This window comes from Oncorhynchus tshawytscha, unplaced genomic scaffold (genome assembly GCF_018296145.1).
Source record: "Oncorhynchus tshawytscha isolate Ot180627B unplaced genomic scaffold, Otsh_v2.0 Un_contig_3312_pilon_pilon, whole genome shotgun sequence".
NCBI lineage: Eukaryota > Metazoa > Chordata > Actinopteri > Salmoniformes > Salmonidae > Oncorhynchus > Oncorhynchus tshawytscha.
Genome location: NW_024609129.1, coordinates 52814 through 67500, shown reverse-complemented (window position 1 = coordinate 67500; position 14687 = coordinate 52814).

Here is a 14687-nt window from a genome sequence, read left to right as displayed (position 1 = left end):
CACCTCCTCCTCCATGCTTCACCTACTCTCCATCTCACAAAGCACCATCACAACTCCTCCTCCATGCTTCACGGTGAGGACCACACATTCCGAGATCATCCGTTCACCTACTCTCCATCTCACAAAGACATCACACCTCCTCTTCCATGCTTCACCTACTCTCCATCTCACAAAACACCATCACACCTCCTCCTCCATGCTTCACCTACTCTGCATCTCACAAAGACACAGCGTTTGCAATCAAACATCTCATATTTGGGCTCATCAGACCCAAAAGACAGATTTCCACCGGTCTAGTGTCAATTGCTCGTGTTTCTTGGCCCAAGCAAGTATCTTCTTCTTATTGCTGTCCTTTAGTAGTGGTTTCTTTGCAGCAATTCGTCCATGAAGGCCTGATTAACACAGTCACCTCTGAACAGTTGATGTTGAGATGTGTCTGTTACTTGAACTCTGTGAAGCATTTATTAGGGCTGCAATTTCTGAGGCTGAGATCTCTAATGAACTCTCTAATGAATCATCTGCAGCAGAGGTCTTCCTCATTAGACCCAGTTTCATCATAGCGCTTGATGGTTTTGCGACTGCACTTGAAGAAACATTCAAAGTTCTTGAAATGTTCCGTCTTGACTGACCTTCATGTCTTAAAGTAATGATGGACTGTCGTTTCTCTTGGCTTATTTGAGCTGTTCTTGCCATAATATTGACTTGGTCTTTTTTACCAAATAGGTCTATCTTCTGTATACCACCCCTACCTTGTCACAACACAACTGATTGTGTTATATATAATAACACAATAATATGTGTTATTTCATAGTTTTGATGTCTTCACTTTTATTCTACAGTTTAGAAATAGTAAAAATATAGATAAACCCTTGAATGAGTAGGTGTGTCCAAACTTTTAACGGGTATATATATATTTATGTGTATTTCTATATATTTGTATATATATACAGAGTGTACAGAACATCCGAACATCCTTAATATTGAGTTGCCTCCCCTCTCTTCTCTCTCTACCCTCTCCCCCTCTCTCTCTCCGTCCGCCTCCCCTCTCTTCTCTCCCTACCCTCTCCACCTCTCTCTCTCTCCGTCCGCCTCCCTCTCTTCTCTCCCTACTCTCTCCACCTCTCTCTCCGTCCGCCTCCCCTCTCTTCTCTCTCTACTCTCTCCACCGCTCTCTCTCCGTCCACCTCCCCTCTCTTCTCTCTCTACTCTCTCCACCGCTCTCTCCGTCCACCTCCCCTCTCTTCTCTCCCTACTCTCTCCCCGCTCTCTCTCCGTCCACCTCCCCTTTCTTCTCTCTCTACTCTCTCCACCTCTCTCTCCGTCCGCCTCCCCTCTCTTCTCTCTCTACTCTCTCCACCGCTCTCTCTCCGTCCACCTCCCTCTCTTCTCTCTCTACTCTCTCCACCGCTCTCTCTCCGTCCACCTCCCCTCTCTTCTCTCCCTACTCTCTCCCCCGCTCTCTCTCCGTCCACCTCCCCTTTCTTCTCTCTCTACTCTCTCCACCGCTCTCTCTCCGTCCACCTCCCCTCTCTTCTCTCCCTACCCTCTCCACCTCTCTCTCTCCGTCCGCCTCCCCTCTCTTCTCTCCCTACCCTCTCCACCTCTCTCTTTCCGTCCGCCTCCCCTCTCTTCTCTCTCTACCCTCTCCACCTCTCTCTCTCCGTCCGCCTCCCCTCTCTTCTCTCTCTACCCTCTCCACCTCTCTCTCTCCGTCCGCCTCCCCTCTCTTCTCTCCCTACTCTCTCCCCGCTCTCTCTCCGTCCACCTCCCTCTCTTCTCTCTCTACTCTCTCCACCTCTCTCTCTCTCCGTCCGCCTCCCCTCTCTTCTCTCCTACCCTCTCCACCTCTCTCTCTCTCCGTCCGCCTCCCTCTCTTCTCTCTCTACCCTCTCCACCTCTCTCTCTCTCCGTCCGCCTCCCCTCTCTTCTCTCCCTACCCTCTCCACCTCTCTCTCTCCGTCCGCCTCCCCTCTCTTCTCTCTCTACCCTCTCCACCTCTCTCTCTCCGTCCGCCTCCCCTCTCTTCTCTCTCTACCCTCTCCACCTCTCTCTCTCCGTCCGCCTCCCCTCTCTTCTCTCCTTACCCTCTCCCCCTCTCTCTCTCTCTGTCCGCCTCCCCTCCCCTCTCTTCTCTTCCTCCCTCCTCCCCCTCTCTCCCTCCGTCCGCCTCCCCTCTCTTCTCTCCCTACCCTCTCCACCTCTCTCTCTCCGTCCGCCTCCCCTCTCTTCTCTCTCTACCCTCTCCACCTCTCTCTCTCCGTCCGCCTCCCCTCTCTTCTCTCCCTACCCTCACCCCCTCTCTCTCTGTCTGCCTCCCCTCTCTTCTCTCTCTACCCTCTCCCTCTCTCTCTCCGTCTGACTCCCCTCCTCTCTCTTCTCTCTCTACCCTCTCCCCTCTCTCTCTTCGTCCGCCTCCCCTCCCCTCTCTTCTCTCTCTACCCTCTCCCATCTCTCTCTCTGTCCGCCTCCCCTCCCCTCCCCTCTCTTCTCTCCCTACCCTCTCCCCTCTCTCTCTCGGTCCGCCTCCCCTCCCCTTTCTTCTCTCCCTACCCTCTCCCCTCTCTCTCTCTCGGTCCGCCTCCCCTCCCCTCTCTTCTCTACCTACCCTCTCCCCTCTCTCTCTCCGTCCGCCTCCCCTCCCCTCTCTTCTCTCCCTACCCTCACCCCCCTCTCTCTCTGTCCGCCTCCCCTCTCTTCTCTCCCTACCCTCACCCCCTCTCTCTCTGTCCGCCTCCCCTCTCTTCTCTCTCTACCCTCTCCCTCTCTCTCTCGTCCGCCTCCCCTCCCCTTTCTTCTCTCTCTACCCTCTCCCCTCTCTCTCTCCATCCGCCTCCCCTCCCCTCTCTTCTCTCTCTACCCTCTCCCCTCTCTCTCTCTGTCCGCCTCCCCTCCCCTCTCTTCTCTCCCTACCCTCTCCCCTCTCTCTCTCCGTCCGCCTCCCCTCCCTCTCTTCTCTCCCTACCCTCTCCCCTCTCTCTCTCCGTCCGCCTCCCCTCCCTCCCCTCTCTTCTCTCCCTACCCTCTCCCCTCTCTCTCTCCGTCCGCCTCCCCTCCCCTCCCCTCCCCTCCCCTCTCTTCTCTCCCTACCCTCTCCCCTCTCTCTCTCCGTCCGCCTCCCCTCCCCTTCCCTCTCTTCTCTCCCTACCCTCTCCCCTCTCTCTCTTCATCCGCCTCCCCTCCCCTCTCTTCTCTCTCTACCCTCTCCCTCTCTCTCTCTCCGTCCGCCTCCCCTCCCTCTCTTCTCTCCCTACCCTCTCCCCTCTCTCTCCGTCCGCCTCCCCTCCCCTCCCTCTCTCTCCCTACCCTCTCCCCCTCTCTCTCTCCGTCTGTCTCCCCTCCCCTCCCCTCTCTTCTCTCCCTACCCTCTCCCCCTCTCTCTCTCCGCCCCTTTTGTCCTCAGAACAGCCTCAAGGCGTTCCACAGGGATGCTCATATTGACTCCAAATGCTTCCCACAGTTGACTGGATGTCCTTTGGGTGGCGGACCATCTTGATACACACAAGAATCTGTTGAGCAGGAAAAACCCAGCAGTGTTGCAGTTCTTGACACACACAAACCGGTTTGCCTGGCATCTACTACCATACCCTGTTGAATGGCTCTTAAATATTTAGTCATTCGCCCTCTGTTCGAACACAAGCCATGTCTCAAGGCTTAAAAGTCCTTCTTTAACTTGTCTCCTCCATCTTTGTCTACACTGATTGAAGTGGATTTAACAAGTGACATCAATAAGGGATCATAGCTTTCACCTGGATTCACCTGTTCAGTCTATGTCATGGAAAGAACAGGTGTTCCTAATGTTTTTTAAACTCAGTGTGTATATATTGAACAAAACTATATGTAAAGTGTTGGTAAACCTCTTGTGTTTCTTCAAAGGGGGACACTCTTAACCCAAACTGCTACAGACCTATATCTATCCTACCCTGCCTTTCTAAGGTCTTCGAAAGCCAAGTCAACAAACAGATTACCGACCATTTCGAATCCCACCGCACCTTCTCTGCTATGCAATCTGGTTTCAGAGCTGGTCATGGGTGCACCTCAGCCACGCTCAAGGTCCTAAACGATATCTTAACCGCCATCGATAAGAAACATTACTGTGCAGCCGTATTCATTGATCTGGCCAAGGCTTTCGACTCTGTCAATCACCACATCCTCATCGGCAGACTCGACAGCCTTGGTTTCTCAAATGATTGCCTCGCCTGGTTCACCGACTACTTTTCTGATAGAGTTCAGTGTGTCAAATCGGAGGGTCTGCTGTCCGGACCTCTGGCAGTCTCTATGGGGGTACCACAGGGTTCAATTCTCAGCCGACTCTCTTCTCTGTATACATCAATGATGTCGCTCTTGCTGCTGGTGAGTCTCTGATCCACCTCTACGCAGACCACACCATTCTGTATACTTCTGGCCCTTCTTTAGACACTGTGTTAACAACCCTCCAGGCAAGCTTCAATGCCATACAACTCTCCTTCCGTGGCCTCAATTGCTCTTAAATACAAGTAAAACTAAATGCATGCTCTTCAAACAATCGCTGCCTGCACCTGCACGCCTGTCTAACATCACTACTCTGGACGGCTCTGACTTAGAATACGTGGACAACTACAAACACCTAGGTGTCTGGTTAGACTGTAAACTCTCCTTCCAGACTCACATCAAACATCTCCAATCCAAAGTTTAATCTAGAATCTGCTTGCTATTTCACAACAAAGCCTCCTTCACTCATGCTGCCAAACATACTCTTGTAAAACTGACCATCCTACCAATCCTCGACTTCGGCGATGTCATTTACAAAATAGCCTCCAATATCCTACTCAATAAATTGGATACAGTTTTGTCACCAAAGCCCCATATATACTACCCACCACTGCGACCTGTACACTCTCGTTGGCTGGCCCTCGCTTCATACTCGTCGCCAAACCCACTGGCTCCATGTCATCTACAAGACCCTGCTAGGTAAAGTCCCCCTTATCTCAGCTCGCTGGTCACCATAGCATCTCCCACCTGTAGCACGCGCTCCAGCAGGTATATCTCTCAGGTCTCCCCCAAAACCAATTCCTTCTTTGGCCGCCTCTCCTTCCAGTTCTCTGCTGCCAATCACTGGAACGAACTACAAAAATCTCTGAAACTGGAAACACGTATCTCCCTCACTAGCTTTATGCACCAGCTGTCAGAGCAGCTCACAGATCACTGCACCTGTACATAGCCCATCTATAATTTAGCCCAAACAACTACCTCTCCCCCTACTGTATTTATTTATTTATTTTGCTCCTTTGCACCCCATTATTTCTATCTCTACTTTGCACATTCTTCCACTGCAAATCTACCATTCTAGTGTTTTACTTGCTATATTGTATTTACTTCGCCACCATGGCCTTTTTTGCCTTTACCTCCCTTCTCACCTCATTTGCTCACATTGTATATAGACTTGTTTATACTGTATTATTGACTGTATGTTTGTTTTACTCCATGTGTAACTCTGTGTTGTTGTATCTGTCGAACTGCTTTGCTTTATCTTGGCCAGGTCGCAATTGTAAATGAGAACTTGTTCTCAACTGACCTGGTTAAATAAAGGTGAAATAAAAAATAAAAATAGAGTCAAATGAAGTTCGTTCAGGGCCATCGATGTGTTTGCGCTCTGCGATATGCGGCTGTGATTATAATCGAAGAGAATTCTCTTGGTAGATAATGCGGTCGACATTTGATTGTGAGGAATTCTAAGTCAGGTGAACAGAATGACCAAATACTAATTGAGTGTATGTAAACTTCTGACCCCCTGGGAATGTAATGATATAAATAAATACTGAAATAAATCATTCTCTCTACTATTATTCTGACATTTCACATTCTTAAAATAAAGTGGTGATCCTAACTGACCTAAGACAAATAATTTTTACAAGGATTAAATGTCAGGAATTGTGACTAAGGTGTATGTAAACTTCTGACTTCAACCGTATGTGTTGTGTGTGTGTGTGTGTGTTTGTTTGTGTGTATGCCTACATGTGGTAGTATCTCTGTCTCAGCAGAGGCGTCTCAGGCTCCAGTCATCCCAGCGCTGGAGCCCTGAGGTCAGGCTGACTGAGGCAGGGCAGTCCCTCCAGACCAACGCTCCAGTGTTACAACCACATCTATATTTAAAGACTAATTGTTGTGAGGAGCCAGCGTCAGTAACACTGTTTACCACCCCTGAAGTCTACTACTGATGTGTTGCTGTTATACAGTTCCTCTCTCTGTCATACCACACACACACACACACACACACACACACACACACACACACACGTGCACACGTGCGTGCACACACTGTAGGTTGCGACCCCCCCACGTATTTAACATTTTCCAAATAGCTGCTGACCACAGAATAGTTTGTGGCAAACAGAGACTGTCTGAGACGGCCAGTTGGTGAACTGAAGACACTGTAGTAGAGCTGGAGTTTCCATCCCAAATGGCAGCCTGTTCCCTCTGTAGTCCACTACTTTTGGCCATGGCCCATAGGAGATAGGGAGCCATTTGTTCCCTCCGTAGTCCACTACTTTTGGTCATGGCCCATAGGGGATAAGGGAGCCATTTGTTCCCTCCGTAGTCCACTACTTTTGGCCATGGCCCATAGGGAATAGATTGCTATTTGTCCTCTCCGTAGTCCACTACTTTTGGTCATGGCCCATAGGGGATAGGGAGCCATTTGTTCCCTACGTAGTCCACTACTTTTGGCCATGGCCCATAGGGGATAGGGTGCCATTTGGGATGTATACAGCCTCGGTAGAGCTATACTCTCTTATTTCAGGGGACATACAATTATAGCATTGACACCACAACGGTTAAAGAGGAATTAGACGGGTACTCAATGGTTGTGCCGCGGTGTATTCTCACTGACCACCACTCAAATAATATCATTATCTTTAATCACAGTCCTCTTTAAAGTACTGCCTGTTCAAAACAACAGAAAGAAAAACAACAAATCGGCAGAGAAAGATACCTGAAAAGATACAACTTTTCATTTTGTATTTATAGCAACTCTCTCTCTTCTGCTTTTCCTTCATTCAGTGGTAAAACAAGAAACCCTTTTGTAAGGACAGACGCTGGGAGATGAGAAGCAAGTACAGGGAGTGAACATTTAAAAAACTAACCCACAAGGACAGCGTCTGCACAGGGGGAAACATAACAACAATACTGCTGACACAGGGATCAAACCGAGGAACAGATAGATATAGGACGGGCAATCAACAAAGTAATGGCGTCCAGGTGAGTCGAAAGATGCGCTGGTGCACGTAATGATGGTGACAGGTGTGCGTAATGATGGGCAGCCTGGCGCCCCCGAGTGCCGAGGAGGGGGAGCAGGCGTGACACCTTTTTCTGTCTGTCTGTGTCTCTGCCTGTCTGTCTGTCTGTCTGTCTGTCTGTCTGTCTGTCTGTCTGTCTGTCTGCCTGTCTGTCTGTCTGTCTGTCTGTCTGTCTGTCTGTCTGTCTGTCTGTCTGCCTGTCTGTCTGTCTGTCTGTCTGTCTGTCTGTCTGTCTGTCTGTCTGTCTGTCTGTCTGTCTGTCTGTCTGTCTGTCTGTCTGTCTGCCTGTCTGTCTGTCTGTCTGTCTGTCTGTCTGTCTGTCTGTCTGTCTGTCTGTCTGTCTGTCTGTGTCTCTGCCTGTCTGTCTGTCTGTCTGTCTGTCTGTCTGTCTGTCTGTCTGTCTGTCTGTCTGTCTGCCTGTCTGTCTGTCTGTCTGTCTGTCTGTCTGTGTCTGTCTGTCTGTCTGTCTGTCTGCCTGTAGTGCCTTTTTCCTTCATTCAGATTCATGAGGCTTCCTTTCTTCTTCCTGAATAGTTTAAACAAGAAACTCTGAAAACACAGTGGTGGGAGAGAAGCAAAGACAACCTGTTCCCCAACCTCCCTACCAGTGTGAATAACCTGTTCCCCAACCTCCCTACCAGTCCCACCCCAGACCCCAGTGTGAATAACCTGTTCCCCAACCTCCCTACCAGTCCCACCCCAGATCCCCAGTGTGAATAACCTGTTCCCCAACCTCCCTACCAGTCCCACCCCAGACCCCAGTGTGAATAACCTGTTCCCCAACCTCCCTACCAGTCCCACCCCAGATCCCCAGTGTGAATAACCTGTTCCCCAACCTCCCTACCAGTCCCACCCCAGATCCCCAGTGTGAATAACCTGTTCTCCAACCTCCCTACCAGTCCCACCCCAGATCCCCAGTGTGAATAACCTGTTCCCCAACCTCCCTACCAGTCCCACCCCAGATCCCCAGTGTGAATAACCTGTTCCCCAACCTCCCTACCAGTCCCACCCCAGATCCCCAGTGTGAATAACCTGTTCCCCAACCTCCCTACCAGTCCCACCCCAGACCCCCAGTGTGAATAACCTGTTCCCCAACCTCCCTACCAGTCCCACCCCAGATCCCCAGTGTGAATAACCTGTTCCCCAACCTCCCTACCAGTCCCACCCCAGATCCCCAGTGTGAATAACCTACCAGTCCCTACCAGTCCCACCCCAGATCCCCAGTGTGAATAACCTACCAGTCCCTACCAGTCCCACCCCAGATCCCCAGTGTGAATAACCTACCAGTCCCACCCCAGATCCCCAGTGTGAATAACCTGTTCCCCAACCTCCCTACCAGTCCCACCCCAGATCCCCAGTGTGAATAACCTGTTCCCCAACCTCCCTACCAGTCCCACCCCAGATCCCCAGTGTGAATAACCTGTTCCCCAACCTCCCTACCAGTCCCACCCCAGATCCCCAGTGTGAATAACCTGTTCCCAACCTCCCTACCAGTCCCACCCCAGATCCCCAGTGTGAATAACCTGTTCCCAACCTCCCTACCAGTCCCACCCCAGATCCCCAGTGTGAATAACCTGTTCCCCAACCTCCCTACCAGTCCCACCCCAGATCCCCAGTGTGAATAACCTGTTCCCCAACCTCCCTACCAGTCCCACCCCAGATCCCCAGTGTGAATAACCTGTTCCCCAACCTCCCTACCAGTCCCACCCCAGATCCCCAGTGTGAATAACCTGTTCCCCAACCTCCCTACCAGTCCCACCCCAGATCCCCAGTGTGAATAACCTGTTCCCCAACCTCCCTACCAGTCCCACCCCAGATCCCCAGTGTGAATAACCTGTTCCCCAACCTCCCTACCAGTCCCACCCCAGATCCCCAGTGTGAATAACCTGTTCCCCAACCTCCCTACCAGTCCCACCCCAGATCCCCAGTGTGAATAACCTGTTCCCCAACCTCCCTACCAGTCCCACCCCAGATCCCCAGTGTGAATAACCTGTTCCCAACCTCCCTACCAGTCCCACCCCAGATCCCCAGTGTGAATAACCTGTTCCCCAACCTCCCTACCAGTCCCACCCCAGATCCCCAGTGTGAATAACCTGTTCCCCAACCTCCCTACCAGTCCCACCCCAGATCCCCAGTGTGAATAACCTGTTCCCCAACCTCCCTACCAGTCCCACCCCAGATCCCCAGTGTGAATAACCTGTTCCCCAACCTCCCTACCAGTCCCACCCCAGATCCCCAGTGTGAATAACCTGTTCCCCAACCTCCCTACCAGTCCCACCCCAGATCCCCAGTGTGAATAACCTGTTCCCCAACCTCCCTACCAGTCCCACCCCAGATCCCCAGTGTGAATAACCTGTTCCCAACCTCCCTACCAGTCCCACCCCAGATCCCCAGTGTGAATAACCTGTTCCCCAACCTCCCTACCAGTCCCACCCCAGATCCCCAGTGTGAATAACCTGTTCCCCAACCTCCCTACCAGTCCCACCCCAGATCCCCAGTGTGAATAACCTGTTCCCCAACCTCCCTACCAGTCCCACCCCAGACCCCCAGTGTGAATAACCTGTTCCCAACCTCCCTACCAGTCCCACCCCAGATCCCCAGTGTGAATAACCTGTTCCCCAACCTCCCTACCAGTCCCACCCCAGATCCCCAGTGTGAATAACCTGTTCCCCAACCTCCCTACCAGTCCCACCCCAGACCCCAGTGTGAATAACCTGTTCCCCAACCTCCCTACCAGTCCCACCCCAGATCCCCAGTGTGAATAACCTGTTCCCCAACCTCCCTACCAGTCCCACCCCAGATCCCCAGTGTGAATAACCTGTTCCCAACCTCCCTACCAGTCCCACCCCAGATCCCCAGTGTGAATAACCTGTACCCCAACCTCCCTTAGGGTCCCACCCCAGATCCCCAGTGTGAATAACCTGTTCCCCAACCTCCCAACCAGTCCCACCCCAGATCCCCAGTGTGAATAACCTGTTCCCCAACCTCCCTACCAGTCCCACCCCAGATCCCCAGTGTGAATAACCTGTTCCCCAACCTCCCTACCAGTCCCACCCCAGATCCCCAGTGTGAATAACCTGTTCCCAACCTCCCTACCAGTCCCACCCCAGACCCCCAGTGTGAATAACCTGTTCCCCAACCTCCCTACCAGTCCCACCCCAGATCCCCAGTGTGAATAACCTGTTCCCCAACCTCCCTACCAGTCCCACCCCAGATCCCCAGTGTGAATAACCTGTTCCCCCAACCTCCCTACCAGTCCCACCCCAGATCCCCAGTGTGAATAACCTGTTCCCCAACCTCCCTACCAGTCCCACCCCAGATCCCCAGTGTGAATAACCTGTTCCCAACCTCCCTACCAGTCCCACCCCAGACCCCAGTGTGAATAACCTGTTCCCCAACCTCCCTACCAGTCCCACCCCAGATCCCCAGTGTGAATAACCTGTTCCCCAACCTCCCTACCAGTCCCACCCCAGACCCCCAGTGTGAATAACCTGTTCCCCAACCTCCCTACCAGTCCCACCCCAGATCCCCAGTGTGAATAACCTGTTCCCCAACCTCCCTACCAGTCCCACCCCAGATCCCCAGTGTGAATAACCTGTTCCCCAACCTCCCTACCAGTCCCACCCCAGATCCCCAGTGTGAATAACCTGTTCCCCAACCTCCCTACCAGTCCCACCCCAGATCCCCAGTGTGAATAACCTGTTCCCCAACCTCCCTACCAGTCCCACCCCAGATCCCCAGTGTGAATAACCTGTTCCCCAACCTCCCTACCAGTCCCACCCCAGATCCCCAGTGTGAATAACCTGTTCCCCAACCTCCCCTACCAGTCCCACCCCAGACCCCAGTGTGAATAACCTGTTCCCCAACCTCCCTACCAGTCCCACCCCAGATCCCCAGTGTGAATAACCTGTTCCCCAACCTCCCTACCAGTCCCACCCCAGACCCCAGTGTGAATAACCTGTTCCCCAACCTCCCTACCAGTCCCACCCCAGATCCCCAGTGTGAATAACCTGTTCCCCAACCTCCCTACCAGTCCCACCCCAGATCCCCAGTGTGAATAACCTGTTCCCCAACCTCCCTACCAGTCCCACCCCAGATCCCCAGTGTGAATAACCTGTTCCCCAACCTCCCTACCAGTCCCACCCCAGATCCCCAGTGTGAATAACCTGTTCCCCAACCTCCCTACCAGTCCCACCCCAGATCCCCAGTGTGAATAACCTGTTCCCCAACCTCCCTACCAGTCCCACCCCAGATCCCCAGTGTGAATAACCTGTTCCCCAACCTCCCTACCAGTCCACCCCAGACCCCAGTGTGAATAACCTGTTCCCCAACCTCCCTACCAGTCCCACCCCAGATCCCCAGTGTGAATAACCTGTTCCCCAACCTCCCTACCAGTCCCACCCCAGATCCCCAGTGTGAATAACCTGTTCCCCAACCTCCCTACCAGTCCCACCCCAGATCCCCAGTGTGAATAACCTACCAGTCCCTACCAGTCCCACCCCAGATCCCCAGTGTGAATAACCTACCAGTCCCACCCCAGATCCCCAGTGTGAATAACCTGTTCCCCAACCTCCCTACCAGTCCCACCCCAGATCCCCAGTGTGAATAACCTGTTCCCCAACCTCCCTACCAGTCCCACCCCAGATCCCCAGTGTGAATAACCTGTTCCCCAACCTCCCTACCAGTCCCACCCCAGATCCCCAGTGTGAATAACCTGTTCCCAACCTCCCTACCAGTCCCACCCCAGATCCCCAGTGTGAATAACCTGTTCCCCAACCTCCCTACCAGTCCCACCCCAGATCCCCAGTGTGAATAACCTGTTCCCCAACCTCCCTACCAGTCCCACCCCAGACCCCCAGTGTGAATAACCTGTTCCCCAACCTCCCTACCAGTCCCACCCCAGACCCCAGTGTGAATAACCTGTCCCTACCAGTCCCACCCCAGATCCCCAGTGTGAATAACCTGTTCCCCAACCTCCCTACCAGTCCCACCCCAGACCCCAGTGTGAATAACCTGTTCCCCAACCTCCCTACCAGTCCCACCCCAGATCCCCAGTGTGAATAACCTGTTCCCCAACCTCCCTACCAGTCCCACCCCAGATCCCCAGTGTGAATAACCTGTTCCCCAACCTCCCTACCAGTCCCACCCCAGATCCCCAGTGTGAATAACCTGTTCCCCAACCTCCCTACCAGTCCCACCCCAGATCCCCAGTGTGAATAACCTGTTCCCCAACCTCCCTACCAGTCCCACCCCAGACCCCAGTGTGAATAACCTGTTCCCCAACCTCCCTACCAGTCCCACCCCAGACCCCAGTGTGAATAACCTGTTCCCCAACCTCCCTACCAGTCCCACCCCAGATCCCCAGTGTGAATAACCTGTTCCCCAACCTCCCTACCAGTCCCACCCCAGATCCCCAGTGTGAATAACCTGTTCCCCAACCTCCCTACCAGTCCCACCCCAGATCCCCAGTGTGAATAACCTGTTCCCCAACCTCCCTACCAGTCCCACCCCAGATCCCCAGTGTGAATAACCTGTTCCCCAACCTCCCTACCAGTCCCACCCCAGACCCCAGTGTGAATAACCTGTTCCCCAACCTCCCTACCAGTCCCACCCCAGACCCCAGTGTGAATAACCTGTTCCCCAACCTCCCTACCAGTCCCACCCCAGATCCCCAGTGTGAATAACCTGTTCCCCAACCTCCCTACCAGTCCCACCCCAGATCCCCAGTGTGAATAACCTGTTCCCCAACCTCCCTACCAGTCCCACCCCAGATCCCCAGTGTGAATAACCTGTTCCCCAACCTCCCTACCAGACCCACCCCAGATCCCCAGTGTGAATAACCTGTTCCCCAACCTCCCTACCAGTCCCACCCCAGATCCCCAGTGTGAATAACCTGTTCCCCAACCTCCCTACCAGTCCCACCCCAGATCCCCAGTGTGAATAACCTGTTCCCCAACCTCCCTACCAGTCCCACCCCAGATCCCCAGTGTGAATAACCTGTTCCCCAACCTCCCTACCAGTCCCACCCCAGATCCCCAGTGTGAATAACCTGTTCCCAACCTCCCCTACCAGTCCCACCCCAGATCCCCAGTGTGAATAACCTGTTCCCCAACCTCCCTACCAGTCCCACCCCAGACCCCAGTGTGAATAACCTGTTCCCCAACCTCCCTACCAGTCCCACCCCAGACCCCAGTGTGAATAACCTACCAGTCCCTACCAGTCCCACCCCAGATCCCCAGTGTGAATAACCTGTTCCCCAACCTCCCTACCAGTCCCACCCCAGATCCCCAGTGTGAATAACCTGTTCCCCAACCTCCCTACCAGTCCCACCCCAGATCCCCAGTGTGAATAACCTGTTCCCCAACCTCCCTACCAGTCCCACCCCAGACCCCAGTGTGAATAACCTGATCCCCAACCTCCCTACCAGTCCCACCCCAGATCCCCAGTGTGAATAACCTGTTCCCCAACCTCCCTACCAGTCCCACCCCAGATCCCCAGTGTGAATAACCTGTTCCCCAACCTCCCTACCAGTCCCACCCCAGACCCCCAGTGTGAATAACCTGTTCCCCAACCTCCCTACCAGTCCCACCCCAGACCCCAGTGTGAATAACCTGTTCCCCAACCTCCCTACCAGTCCCACCCCAGATCCCCAGTGTGAATAACCTGTTCCCCAACCTCCCTACCAGTCCCACCCCAGATCCCCAGTGTGAATAACCTGTTCCCCAACCTCCCTACCAGTCCCACCCCAGATCCCCAGTGTGAATAACCTGTTCCCCAACCTCCCTACCAGTCCCACCCCAGACCCCAGTGTGAATAACCTGTTCCCCAACCTCCCTACCAGTCCCACCCCAGACCCCCAGTGTGAATAACCTGTTCCCCAACCTCCCTACCAGTCCCACCCCAGATCCCCAGTGTGAATAACCTGTTCCCCAACCTCCCTACCAGTCCCACCCCAGATCCCCAGTGTGAATAACCTGTTCCCCAACCTCCCTACCAGTCCCACCCCAGATCCCCAGTGTGAATAACCTGTTCCCCAACCCCCAACCAGTCCCACCCCAGATCCCCAGTGTGAATAACCTGTTCCCCAACCTCCCTACCAGTCCCACCCCAGATCCCCAGTGTGAATAACCTGTTCCCCAACCTCCCTACCAGTCCCACCCCAGACCCCCAGTGTGAATAACCTGTTCCCCAACCTCCCTACCAGTCCCACCCCAGATCCCCAGTGTGAATAACCTGTTCCCCAACCTCCCTACCAGTCCCACCCCAGATCCCCAGTGTGAATAACCTGTTCCCCAACCTCCCTACCAGTCCCACCCCAGATCCCCAGTGTGAATAACCTACCAGTCCCCAGTCCCACCCCAGTCCCACCCCAGATCCCCAGTGTGAATAACCTACCAGTCCCACCCCAGATCCCCA